The following is a 14,908-nucleotide window of genomic DNA, read 5'->3' as shown; positions in this document are numbered from 1 at the left end:
CAAGGAACTTTAGTGTGAGGAGATAAGGCTGCTAGTTTGCCCAGCCATCTTACAGTGCTGTCATTGCCATTAGTGACCTGGCACACTTGGGTGCCTGATCTACTAATTTCACCTCCATCAGCAGGTGATACGTGAGCACGAGAATCACCCTGGGCCAGGAGTACACAATGTGCGTTGCTTTCATAGTGCCATCACTTCCTTGGGATGGTTTCACCAACTCATACAGTTTAAAATTTCATCATTAGGAATTGCTTAAATTTCTCTGTGACTGGTAACAATTAGGTGATTATTATGGGATGCTTCATTGGCAAACTGTGATTTAATGTGCCTTGTATGCAGAAATAATCTAGTTAATTTCTGGGTTTGATTTTCTGACACTTGCACAAGAATAGCCAATAGACCAAGAGCAGCTGAGGTCTATAAAATCTGGATTTCACTTTTAGTTCAAAATTTCATGCTGCTTTTTTAATGTGACTTTGAATTATCACTGTTACCTCCTGTGCCTCTGTAAAGAAGGAGAAGGAACTGGTTTCCATCTCAGGGATATGTGATGTCATACCTGCTGTTTTCTTTTCCTTTTTTTTCTTAGATCATCTAGATGGGACATCTTATGCAAAAAAAAAAAAAAAAAAAATAGAAGATGATAACAGTTTTAGGAGAAACTCTTGAATCATTTAGTCCAGTTTTCTGAATTAGACAAAGCACCTTGGTGTGTATTTACAGTTGACTTTTGATTAACCCTTGATGTTTGCAACATCTCAGTAGTCAGGGAGACCTTGTGAAACTGTTTTCTTCCACGTGGTAGCCTCCTGTAGGATGTGAAAGAAATGACCTCGAAATTTTTTGTGTTTTTTTTCCCCCTGATAGCTTCTAATCAGTATGAAATGTGAAAATGCCATTTCTTCTAAACAATAATATATTTAATTGTATATAAATTATATTTTCATATGCTTAATTCAGATCAAAGTATAAGAAACAATATATACATGGTCTCTGGAAGGGGCAGAGTTTCTCTGGAATGATACTACTTCTGTAGACTTTCTAAGTGCTCTGTGCTGATGCTATCCAGCAAAATCATTTACTTATTTGATTTCTTTTCCTCCATGTCTTCCCTTTAAATTAAACCAAAGCAAATTTTGCCAGACTGCTTCCCTTGAGAGGAAGGCTACAGTATGCATCTGTGCTAGCCAAACAGCTAATTCCCTGTTTCATTTCCTGAAAACACCTAAATAGAGCTGAGCTGCTGGGTGTCTGGACTTCTCTCTACTGTCTGTATTGTATATATTATCTCAGACCCTGTTCAGAAGACTATATAAAAGAGCAACAGCAGCTGTGACCAGCCACACAGTAAGTATGTTAGAAGTTCACCCTTCCTCCACAAACATATTTAAGCTTGTTTAGTATTATAATATTTGAAAGAAGACCAGTCTTGTTTAATGTTGTAATATTTGAAGGAAATCCAATCTGTACTTTTTTAAGACTGAGCAGAGTTTGAAGGAATGGATTTGTTGCTAGTTCAGCCTAGCAACATACCCATTTTGTGACTAGTCCCCTTTGACTTTTGACGCCGGGGACTAACACAGTGTTTCAGTTTCAGAACTTGCACATTTTGAGTGGTAGGGAAAATATAAAGGGGTCTTGAAAATACTTGTGTGGTAGCAGCCGTCATCATAGACCAGATCCCAAAGGGCAGATTTGCATTGCACTTGCCACCTTAGTCTTTGTGTTGCTGAATGTCTGATCAGCCAAGTCAAAGTTCCTGTTCTCTAGGAAGGGCTCTTTGGGTCACTTACTGATATATTTATTAATGCAAACTATCTGTTCCACTCTGACAGGAATTTTATAGCAATGTCTTTCTTGACATTGTTCTACTTTTGCACATCTTTTTATGATCTTGTACATTTTTCCCCCTTTATCCTTTATGCTGAAAAATGCTAAAACAGGAGTTATCATACATTTAAATGTACTTTGTCTGCTTCTTATTAAGGAGAAATCTTTGGTTTTCAGTAAAACCTGTGGATCTATTTGGATAAGTCTTTTTTCAAGGAGACAAATTTTCATTTTCATCTATTTGGATAAGTCTTTTTTCAAGGAGACAAATTTTCATAAAATTCTGGTTTGTCTCACATAGAAGTTACCCTTCCTTGAAAACTAATCCAGCTGAGAAAATCTCTGGTACCATCCTTTACCTTCAGTGTTGTGAAAATGCAAGGGACTTCAACACCTTGGCTGCCTGAACTAGGATGGTGCTGAGAAAGTCTAGGCAGAATGGCTCTGTGGGTCCACATCTTAAACCAAAGGCATAACAATAACAATAGCAATAACAATAACAATAGCAATAGCAATAACAATAACAATAGTAGTTGATACATCTTAAATACAAAAGCGATAGTTCGGGTCTCTGATCTACATACATGAAAACAGAAGCAAACACTGTGCCTGCACTCATCCTTCAGTGCCCTGGACAGATGGCATTAGAGCACAGCCTTACTAACTCTGAGCTTAACATCCCATACTTGTCCACAGCATCTCTGAAGGAAAGAGCTCTTTTAAACACAAAATATTAGAGAAGCCAGAATTTAATAACAGTAAGCAATATATTTTTATACCTTCACTTCAGTCTTGTACTCTCCATGAAAGGCTATTAAAACCTCTGATAATTTTGTATCCTATAATTTGCAACCACTTCCAGTAGGACTTGGTAGTTAATGATAATGGCACTAGCTGATGGGATCCTATTCAAGACTAAGCTTCAGAGTCTGGTGGTTCCTGGAAGAATCTCTTTTTGGGGCTGGGTTATGTGAATTCAGCTCCTTGCTCATCATTTAACTGTGCAGAGCCCCAGAAGCAGCAAGATGTCCCTGTTTTAGTTTGCCCATATTTCCTTTATTAGCCCTATGAATCTAGTGTCTTTGTAATCTACAGTACTGCTGCTCCCTGTAGGAGTTGTACTACCAGCTACCAGAAAACATGAATGAATGGCAGCTGTGCATACAGCAGGGAATAGATAGAGCAAAGGCGAAGGTCTCCTGGGCATCCCTGAGCAGAGTGTGCTGGTGAGTGCTAGGACACTTTAAATCACCTTTTCCTTTGTCCTCCCTCTGGTCCTGCATGAGCCCTGCCTGCAGAAGGTCATATTTCCATTCTGGCTTGAGGCAGCCCTTTCCACTTATGTAGGTAGCCAGTTTGTTTCTCCAACAGAAAGAGGACCCACAGCCAGTTTGACTCTTCTGTGTAAAACATCAGTGAGACATTAAGCAAAACTTCTTAATTAGCAGCAAAAAAGGATTTTTTTATTCCACACAATTTTGGAAGTCGATTCCACACCAGAGGTGGAAAAATTGGAACATAATACTGAAAGTATTCTACTTTCAGTTTTAATAATACTCATGGAAATACTGATATTTTATCTAATGACTGTAACACCAAAAATAGGCAGGTAAAAATGAAGTTTACCTATGAGATAAAGCTGTGAAACATTGTCAATATGATGAAGTCAGAGACAACACAGAAGGTGAATTGGATAGTCTTGAGGACAAGAATAACACTAGATCATGTCCTTGCATACTGATAGTATTTCTCTTATGAGCTGGGTCTCAATCCATTTGAAATGATGACCAAGAAGAAGCCTGGCCTGTGCTGCTTGTTCCTAATACAGCTGAATTCTCAATGCTATTTAACTCTGCTTTTGGCTCTTGCCATTTTAAAAGGCACCCTGACAGCTGATAGACTAAGAGCATAGGTCAGCAGGCTCCCTGCTTACTGTGTGTCACAGCACTCAGTGGGCTGCAGAAGGCAAGTGGTAGTGTATTAGTGACCTGCTGGCATTCATTGTCACTGAATTCATCCTCACACATTACATTCAGGGGAGAAAGGAGGACTTTATCACTCCAGGGAGGAAGCAGACTTTCTATATGGCCTCTGTTGTTTCTGTTTTGCATGGCTTGAGAAATTGGCTCATTGAGCTTTTAATCTGAGGTGATATTTTAAATTTAGTAATATTAAAGATATTTCTTCTTTAAAATGCCCTCTATTTTTTCTTTAGTAGCCCATTCTCCAATAGGACATGATGAAGACTGGTTTTGAGAAAGGGCCTAAGTATGGCCAAGAGGAGGGAAATACCATGTGCAAAGCAGAAGTGGATAAACCTGCCTGTCTAGTTCCAAGGTGTATCTCATGGGGCAGTTTTATGATCCCTATCATAGCTACTGATGCTTGTCCTGAAGAAAGGGAATGCATTATGATCTTTCCTGACCAAACATCCGCAATCCCTTTCTGGAGTTAGTAAAAAATCTTCCTTAGCAGCCAACCTTTAAGTGTATCTCTGCAGAAGGACATAAACCCCAGCAGGACTCCCTTATCACATGGCATTAACTGATGTGACGCTGTCATTTTCGATATGTGTGACTTCTTGCCTCCAACCCCCATGCTGAGATCTCGTGTTCCTTTTTTCCCCAGGGTCATGTCAGACACAGAGTCCCCACTGTGGCTTTGCTCTGCTGGGTCAAGGGGAACATGAGATGACAATTTACCCTTTCCTATAAATGGTTAAATGTGGAGAAGAAAAAAATGAGAGGTGTTTGTGGATTTCATCTTCAAGGCAGAATTTATAAATCAGGGAAAAATGTAAAGACAGACCCTCTCCAGGGCTTTTGACGTCCTGTACCTTTAAGAGAGGAGTAGCAGGGTGGCATCTTACAGGCCCTGTAACTGTCCCACATTTTAACTGTTTCCTCTTGAATAGCTAATATGTGATTCAAAGAGTGCAAAAGATTCTTGTATTTCTCCTGTAGCAGCACTGGAAAAATTTCATGTACATATAAGAGCCAGCATCCATGTAGGTTGTTGTTTTCTGCAACTTTTTGTAAGTTTGGGGAAAACTTAATAAGTACTGTTTCTCTTTCTTTCTTTAAAAAAGACAGGGAGAGAAAGCCTGCATTTTCTGCCATTTCCCAAGAGGCTTTTTATCTGTTTAAACCAACTAGGGATTTTTCACATATTGACATAAGCATTCATTTGCTAATTTGCTGGACATTAAACTGCACAGCATTCTTGAATGAGACTGGAATACTTGGGTACTTAGTGCTGCTCAGACCCCGCATCATTCCCAGTACACATATGGTTTTCCTCCTCTATCTCCTAGATAAAAGTCACTGTTTGATCGCCTTAAGGAAAAGAATGAGTTAAATGGACCAATATTCTAGCCTTGGCTCTAAAACTGGGCCTTTTCAGAAACTCCTCAGCACCTGCAGCAGCTAGGTCATTTGCACATACATAAATAAATAAATTAACAATGAATAAATAATTTAATCCCACCACACAATGCCACCTTGCAGATCTGATCCTTTGCTCCCAGTGAATTTGTCCATTCCTAATTCTTTTTGATAAAGTCCTCAGATACTTGCTGACTGTCAGTCTAATTTTCTTATTGTTTTCGCTTGATTAGTTCTGTATGACCTAAGGTCGCCCTTAAAATCCACATCTCTCGTGAAGACTCCGAAAGGCCTTCTTTTTTTCAAAGGGATGGAAAGTGCCTGCCATTTCTCCGGACAAAAGCCTGGAAGGTTTTCAGTTATTAGCCTCCTGAAGCAGCCCTTTCGCTCACCCAAGCGCAAAAAAAACTCATTAGGGGGCACCTTTCTTTCTGGCTTCTTTATCTGACGCATGTAGGGTTTACGTGTTTCAAGATTTGCAGGTCTTGGATGGATTTGGATAGCCTCGCTTTTAACCCCGCTGGACTGTGGCTGTGCCTACCACAGACATTTGCCTCAGCTCCGTGCCCTTAACCAGCTGGAGGTGCTTGGTCGTTCTGAAAGCTGCCTTGCACCCGCTTTGTGGTGCTGCGGCGGCGCTGGGGAGGCACGCTCCTCGTGCAGGGGGTGGGTGGGAAGGCAGGCACGCCTGCCAACATGCTTTATCTGGGCATCTTGCCCTTCAGAGGGCATGGGCAAAGCTGCCAGCTCCTGCCTTCACTTGAGCTGCCAGAGGTTATAAATCAGAACAGCATCTGATCTGCTGGGCTTAAACAGTGCTGCCCAGCAACGGCACACCTGTGGTTACCTTTTAAGAATTAAAATCACTGGAAATTGTATTGGCAGATATTACTGTGATGAATGTTGCTCACTTGCCTAGGGTCCTGTATTTTGTTAAGGAGAGACCTCATGACTGAAGAAAGAGGAGTAAACTGATTAATCTGTCAACTGGTTAATCTCATGTCCTAGAAAACTTCAGGATGATAGTGGGTCCTGGAATACATCATTGGGACCACATAGAAATTGTGGTATTGTGATATATTGAGTCTGAAGAGGCCTCTGAAGGCACCAGAAGTCAACCCACAAGGAGTAATTGGACCAGCATGATAACAGGAAGAGTATTTTTAATAACTTTTTTGCGTTGATTTCTTTTTCTGCCTCAAGCTATGCAGGAGCATTTTAAGCTTACAGAAGAAACACTATGCAGTGATAAAGAAGGAATTTGGAGATTGAGGTGAAGTTAACTCTCAGTGTCTCCCTCAGGACACCATGTATCTTATCCTGAAGTAATAGGACAATACAGCCTTAGAAATCATGGTGACAATAAGGCTGAACCATGATGAGTGGTGACATCCCTGGAGATCCGTTAATATCTCTCATTCTCAAGATCTGAGCAAGCATCATTTAGCAGTGTGGTGTCTGTTAGCATGTTAACTATGATCTGTAGAAAAATTTCTGAAGTTATCAATGACTTTGCTGGGAGTTTGCTGGATAAGTACACAGTTATTTGGCTAATAATTGGAATAACTTCCTGTTTTTTTTCAAAATGGTCATTGTCTATTGTTGGGCTGTCCTGCACAGGGCCAGGAATTGGACTTTGATGATCCTTGTATGGCCTTCCAATTCAGGACATTTTTTGATTCTATAATTTAGTATCCTTACACTTTTTTTGAAGTCGAATTATAATCATGACACATTCTTTTAGGGTATGTAGGGAAGGTTTGACAACCAGTCTGAAATAGCCCTGAAAATCTAGTTATAGGGACAACACATTTTCAGGAGGTTGTGAGACATTTGGCTACTCCTTGAGCTCAGCATATTTTCCCAATGCCAGGCAGTGTCCACTCTGAAAAGGAGCCAATAATTTAAGATTATGAAGAAGCTCAGCTGTGATTCTGACATGCTGGTAGTCAGGTGTGGGCAAATATAATTTCTTTTAATTGGGAAAAATATGGTGGTTGGGAAACTGTGTTCTAATGCGGAACTGTTCCAAAAATGGAAAGAAACTGGATGAGTCAGGGGTTCAGCACCAAAATAGCACCTTGTCTAAGCATAATCTTTCTTTTTAAAATGTACAAAGCACAAGCTTCAGCATCAAAACTGGTTGTTGGAGAATTCTAAATAATAATAAATCCTTTTTCTAAAGATAGGTTTAAAGATTGGCTATGCTATTATGTACCTATTTGTAATGAAATGCCAGCTCCTAAGTACACTTACGAGAACACAGCATTATTCACTTCACTTGTGTTAGCAGCCAGAGCTGGTAAAATTTCAGTGACTGTAATGAAGGAAAAGAAAAGAGAGGAAAGGAGAAAATAATTTATTTCCATTTAAAGCAATGGAAATCAAAATTCTCCCCTAGTATGCATGTGCTTAATAATATAAATTTTCTTATTTTACATGTAGATGCTTTATACATAGAGTCCTTGAAATCCTTGAAGCCCTTTGCTTCATGGTGGCAATAAGGAAATAAGGTGCCTGTAATGATGTAGACGTTTCAGAGCTAAACCAGTGCTGTGGAGGGGATCAAGCTTCTGAGCTTGACATTTTGACAGCCAGATTATGGAGACAGGACACTGGCCTTCAGTGGATGGCTAACAATTTTGTTTGCAACAGTGCTTGCTGGAGGGAAATGGTAAATAATCCAATCTTCCCCACATAAAATTCTTTCCATCTGGTCTGTAGTACATGCAACTAGTATGTAAAAAGTATTTGTCAACTGCACAGCTGTTTCAGTTCAGTGATTGAACTTGTTACACCTGCTGACTGTATAACAAGCGCACAAAAACCAGGATTTTTTTTTTTAATTAAATGCAATATTTTAGCATGGAGATGTCTAGCCCTGTTTGAAATATCTGAGCAGATAAATTAGGCTACTTGCCAAGCAACAGTGACGGTGGGATTCAGCTGCCCTGGTTTTTTCCCCTACTTGTATATCTGAATCTGGCCTATTGATCCCACATTCCCTCCAAATTAAAAGGGGAAAGATATATATTCCAAGGAAAATGTACTTATTTTTAAAGGGAGAAAATAAAATCAGTCTGATAAATTGTCCTCAGGAGCTGCCTGTTTATCCCTCTTGACTAGAAAGATTGCTTAGAATGATTCATTCATTCTCAGACCATTTCCATTGAGACAGCTAACAGTTTTATGTCAGATGGTCATAAAATTCAGTATGTTCTTCTATTATCACACCACTCAAAAGATTTTTCCTTTGTGGTATTGTCTTGTTTTATAACAAAGTAATTTTTCCAAGTACATGAATGAGAAAGTCCAGTTGGTCCCATCCCATCTTTTTATTTTAGTCTGGTAAGGAATGAAACCTGCCAGCACTTTGCCTGTGCATTTGTGGACCTATGTCCTCATCTTATGTCCTGGCCAGCTGTGATTGGATGCTCAAAGGCATTCTGTGCCCTACAAAATTGTTATAATTTTCCTGAAATAAAGAAATCTTTGGATTTTTTCTGTTTGCAGTTACAATGCCTGAAAACTTTTTGAAAGGCTTTTAGGAAGCTTGGATGCTGGCAGCAGGAGTTACTTCTCTGTTCCAGAACTCTAATCTCAAAATCCCTGAAACTTCCTGATAAAACAGGAAGAAGTTTGGCATTCTCTCTCTCTATTTGATCTCAATTTGAAAAGGCAAATTGATTTTACATCTTTTTTGGAAGAGCTTTATAAAAAAGCTGGCCAAATGCAAAACCCAAAACCCCTTTACAAAACTGCTATAAATTAACATAGGATATTCCCATGACTAGCAGAACAGCACTTGTGTTCTCCCAGTTGCCTGTCCTTCTAGCCACATCACACACTTCTCCTAGGGATGCACATCTTTTGCCTCCTTGTTGCTTGCCATATCCAGTAGTGTAGGTTGCATTGTGGAGGGGTATACTCTTTCTGGGAGTATAAAGCAAAGCTGACTGTAACACAGTTGCTAACTATGTGTAATATACAACAAACAAAGAAAATCAAGGAAAATTCTGCCCCTCTGCTCTGGTGAGACACCACCTGGAGTGCTACATCCAGTTCTGGGGTCCTTAGCACAGGAAGGAGATGAACCCGTTGCAGCAAGTCCAGAGTGGGGACACCTAGTTAGTTAGAGAAATGGAACCTCTCCTATGGGGAAAGGCTGAGAATTGAGATTTTTCAACCTGGGAAAGAGAAGGCTTTGGGGTGACCCAACTGTGGCCTTCTAATTCCTGAAGGGAGCCTACAAAAAAGATGGAGAGAGACTATTTACATGGGCATGTGGTGACAGGACAGGGAGGAATAGCTTCAGAGTGAATGTAGGTTCAAATTGGATATTTGAAAGAAACTCTTGACTGAGAGGGTGTTGAGGCACTGAAACAAGTTGCCCAGAGAAGTTGTGGATGCCACATGTCATTGAGGTCTTCAATGCCAGGCTGGCTGGAGGTCTGAGCAGCCAGGTCTTCTAGTGAAAGGTGCCTCTCCCCATGACAGGGAGGTTGGAATGAGATGATCTTTAAAGTCCCTTCCAACCCAAATCATTCTGTGATTATGTATTAATTTCCTGGAAAGAAGATGCAAAGCTGCAGCATGGAGAGTTTCAAATAACTTTTGAGAGGATGCAATATTTGGTGAAGAACAGCATACCATGTTGCTGCTTGGAACCTCCTCACCGTGGAAAGACCATTTGACCTCACAGAGCTGGATTAGCTCCTCCATATGCACACAGAGGGAGGCTGGCCTTTCCTTTAAGTGTAGATTGTTGTGCCCAGTTGCAGCATTTTTTCTTGGTGGAATATTCTATGCACTGAGTACCAGAGGCAGAAGGACCTGTTCCGTACATGACTTCCCTTCCATGATCAGCATAATTGTGTGTTTAAGACAAGATGAGGTTATTTTCTTCCCATATATCTCTATAAACATGTGACTGCATAGTTGAGCTAACAAAATGAGCATGAGGAGCCACTGAAATGTGTATTGCTTACCAATTTGGCAAGCTCTCAAATGATGCAACTTCACTATGTCTTCTTCTTGTGGAAGCAACTATAGCTTCATGGATGTCCAGGGATCTGCCACCTGAACTAGCTGAGGAATACAGGCAGTATATGCATATAGCTAACAAGCATTTAGGAGTCCCTTATTTGCTTTAACATACTCTCTTTTCTTTGAAAACAGTGGTACCTTTATCATAATTGTATTCATTTTCCTAGATCTTTGCTGTCTAGCAGGTTTTGACATTATGCAGTAAATTATATACTCTTGTTTATACTTTTTTCCCAATTACTTTATTGCCTTTTCTAGACATCAGAGAGAATTTACAACAATAATTACAATTACTATTATTACAGCAATAATTATGGCAATTATTTCAGTAATAAAACTCCAAGAGTAGTTTTTCTCTCATTTCTTCAAAAGAGGAGAAGGTACTGTACAAAACCAGTTTGTGGCATAGAAAAATTATTATACATCATATGATAAAAAGGCATTTTGTAATGGAATAGAAAGACTTGGGTTATATTGATTTCCTTTGAGCATTCCAACATATAATTGTGTTGGATGGGTTTCCTGAGGTTCTTAAAGTTTGGTTATCTGTTCTCAGTGAATGTCTGTGATCTCTGTTACACTTTTCTCAGTTTAAAGCCATGTGGGGTTGGTTTGTTCAGTAGGTTTTGTTGTTATTGTTCCTTCTACATATTCCAGTCCTGGAACCCCAGCCGCAATGTCATAGTAAGGGTAAATTATTTCCATACTACCACGTTTAGGGGAAAACTCTATACCGTAACCTTTACTCATGGCTGTAGTAGTATCACTTCTTGTAGTGAATAAGGTTGTACAGGTGTATCAAAACCCTGTCAGGGCAAACCTTGAGGTTGCCCTAGGATATATTGAAGGACATTTTAGTTTGGGGAAAAAGTAGAAAAGACCAATTCTATATCTTAGTCATAAAAGACTGACCTTTAAAGGCTAACCTCTGTGAATTCTTGCCCTGGAATGGCACTAATGTAGCATGCATGGGAAACTATGAGGATTGAATAAAGCCACATTTAAACAAATAGCAGCCAAACCAAACTAGGAATTACTGAGAAAAGCTAAACTGAATCCAGGTATACTATGGAAGAGGGCCTGTATAAGCTTCCTGTGTGTGTAGTACACAATGGTATACACATGATCACATGTACCTCCAGAGGAGGAGAATGGAGGGAAAGGCAAAAGCCACAGTCTCCACTCCATAGCAGTGAGAAAGCACTGAAGCCATGTCACAGCTTCCTGCTAATGCCCCTGAACTGAACATCTCCTTCAAGCTGATACCTTGAGACCAAACCCTCTCCTGGCTGACTACCATCTGATCTCTCCTTTGAAAGGTTGAACCAGGACACAATGGTTTCTTAAAAGAACCCAGAAATTGCTTTGTAGGGGCAGAGTGTTTATAAGAAGGTGCCCCCAAAGAGGAACACAGTTTTTAGCATTCATCCTTGAGACTGCAACTTTCTGGAAGAATGTGTAAGCCTCAGGCTAGGAACTAAGGGCAGGGAGATGGAGGTACAGGTTGAATTACAATGAAGGCACTTTCTGCCATGATCCTGGCCTTAAGGGCTCCAGTTGGACTGGGCCCTACTCTAAATACCTGCACCCTTTATGGGACTGAAAGCATAATTTTGGTGCTGGAATTCACAAGAGATGAAGAGATGGAGATGAGCTCAGAGCTCAGGCACTGCCTGGTTTCCACAAAGCTAGTAGGAGACCAAGATTCTCTAAACAAGTGCTACAGGGTTAGCTGGTGTAAATATTTCTACATGCTCTGGGTTAAGCCCTCAGCAGGGGTAAAAATAACTTGATAATGTTCACCAAAAGCATAAGAACTGAGTCACAGACCCTGTAATGAATTCCCTGTTGCCTTGAAGGACTCCCTTGTTTGAAGGGCCTCATTTTTTAATTGCACAATCATTACATAGACTAGAACTGCACTTGGAGGTGTTGTATTCTTACCGTAATTAAAAATTAAATTGCCTTTAACTTTTCAGACCATACATACTAAAGTTTAGATTTCCTGATAGCAAAAGTGGGTTTTTTCAACCTAATTATTTGTATTACTTCTGATTAAGCATAATGCACATTAACATTCAGTTGCTGTAGCTTGAAGATAAATGTTAAACAATCTCTTTCCTGAATTTAATATTTTTTTGTTTGATAAATTTCCTAATTTAATATTCTGAGTTTGAATCTTACTAACTACTCCTCTTTCTTGCCATGTGATGTTTCATCCAATAGTCTTCAATGTTGCTTTTTCTCATCTTTTAAAATGAGTTTTGTTTGTTTTGATATGCCTATGTTAAATTCAGTATTCAGTATGTTGCATGGGTAGGTATCTGAGTTTTAACCTTACATACACATTAAAATGACTTTTCTTGTACTTCTTTCTATAAACCCTTTTCTCTTCAAGAGAATTTAGTGTTCTTTTCCTAAAACAGCCTTCATGGACTATGCAGGAAATTTTGCTAGAAATAGACATGGTAATGTGAGACTCACCCAAGGCAGGAGGCAAATCTGTGAGATCAGATGCTACATCTCAGCAAATATGGAACTGTTGGCTGTAGGGTTTCCTTCCAAAAGTCTGCCTTTGCGAAAGGGTTGCTGGACAAGCCTGCAGCTGCTTCAGCAGCCTGTGTCTAATACACAGACTGTTCCACAGGCAAACAGAAGGTTTCCTCCTCCTTATAATTGATACAATTTATAATGGAAAAACAATCCCTCTGGACTTGTAGGCACTATTTAATTCTCTCCAAGAATGTGGCAGAAGGGCAAGAAGCGGATCTGATTGGGGTGATAATTGTACCCTGGCAGCTAAGACCCTCTGCTCTCCTAAGCACTTCTGGCATGGTCCTGGTCAAATCATGCAGGCTACCTTTGAGCCTGGGGAATAGCAGCAGCATTCCACAGAGTTGTGGCACCACAAGACTTATAAACTGGCAGGATCTTCACCATGGGAAAGGGATCATATCCATACCACTAGGAAGCCAATTATTGTGTGCATCTCTACTGGAACAGATCTGTAATTAAAAGCCTTTGCTGATGCAGTTCCTTCTCTTTCCGTCAGTTGTTTCTTTTAAACTCATGGCTCAGTCCCTATAGGTGTGCTGATGCAGCTCTTTGTGGTCCAGTGCTGCAAGCAGGGTCATGGACACGAAGTACAATAAAAATACTCTTTTCTAGTTAGCTACTGACCTGATTGATGAGATGCTCCAAGAATGACTGTGTTCTCCTGAATTTGGGGACTTTGTTCAGTGGCATTGGCTCTTGCTTCCAAGGCTGGAAACTCCACAGTGTGGCACTACCAGCAAAGCCCCTAGGTCTTTGAATAATGCATTCAGACTAGTGTAAAACCATGGGAAGAAAGAAGAGTTCTGATCTGTGTTATATATGCTCAAAGTCCATAAACATTTTTTACTTATTTAAATAGGAAAAGTGAGACAGTAGAATTTTCTCCAGGCTTTGCCTGTTACCTATTGAAAACATAAAGCTTTAAGATGGAGAGTTTATGCACAGGCTACTTATGTCCCTTTGATCTAATTGGTGATGTTTTATTTAAATAATAATGCAAATAAATCCTTGGGATGAATTAGGGAGTTGGAGATGTTTTCAGTAATGCAATATTCCAAAGATCAACGTAAACTCTTCTACTGTCTGAGTAAATAGCAAGAGAGAGTCAGTATCAGATACAGAACTGTAAACTTACATTTTGCTGTCCTTTGATCCCAACATGATTATTTGCTCTCAACATAAAGAAATTACTGAGGTGTGACCATGCTGTACAACTATTTTCTGGGGCGAGAAGAATTGCAGTACATGTAGGATGTGGAATGTGTGAGGAAATGAGAGGAATTCTGATAGCAGGAGGTGGAAAAGAGGATATTAAAGGCATGGGAAAGGAAGGGAAGGTGAACTGTGTCAAAAGAGATGTGAAAGTCTAGGAATGAGAAAGATGCTAGCTGAAGGAAAGGAATAGGACATGATAGAGCAAATCATTCACCATTAAGATTTTTAGCCAAGCAGGTGCATAACACAGAATCTAGTATTTTGAGGGCTTTGGGAATTAAAGTAGTTTATTTTCAGGAACAGCTCCTCTCTATTCATTCCCTGTGCTAGCTGCTCCTGGACACCAGTAAATGTTACTCCTATGCCAGACAATGAGCATTGCCAGCCCAGACAGGCACCCTACCTGGGACCAGGTACGGCCTTGAACAGGCCCAGCACAGGTGTCATCCAGCTCCCACCTGCTCCCAGCAAGGCTGGAAGGTGATGCTCATGGCAGAGCTAAAATAAATCCCAGGGGGAAAAAAGGCTAAAAGTCTCTGTCTGATAGGCACAGAAATGCAAAATAAAATCAAGACAAATGAGCTGAACCTCTGTCAAAAGACGGGGGATGCCTGTCCCAAGGGAGCTCTGTACCCCACTGCCTATGCTGACCCACCTGTGTGCACGGAGCATGGTGTGCAGGTGTGGATCTGAGCTGGGAAGGCAGCTCAGCTCCCATGCCTGCTACAGCTGACTTTAGCAAATTCCAAAATAATTTTGGGGCCAAAAGCAGGAGGGTGAGCTCAGAGCCCTGAAAGAGTGGAGGGAGGGGAAACCTTTATCCTAAAGTCATTGTAAAGCCAAAGAGGGGTTTATCCTCCACAGCTAAATGAAAATGA

Source organism: Agelaius phoeniceus, chromosome 4 (genome assembly GCF_051311805.1).
Source record: "Agelaius phoeniceus isolate bAgePho1 chromosome 4, bAgePho1.hap1, whole genome shotgun sequence".
Taxonomy (NCBI): Eukaryota; Metazoa; Chordata; class Aves; order Passeriformes; family Icteridae; genus Agelaius; species Agelaius phoeniceus.
This window is presented reverse-complemented; position numbering follows the sequence as displayed.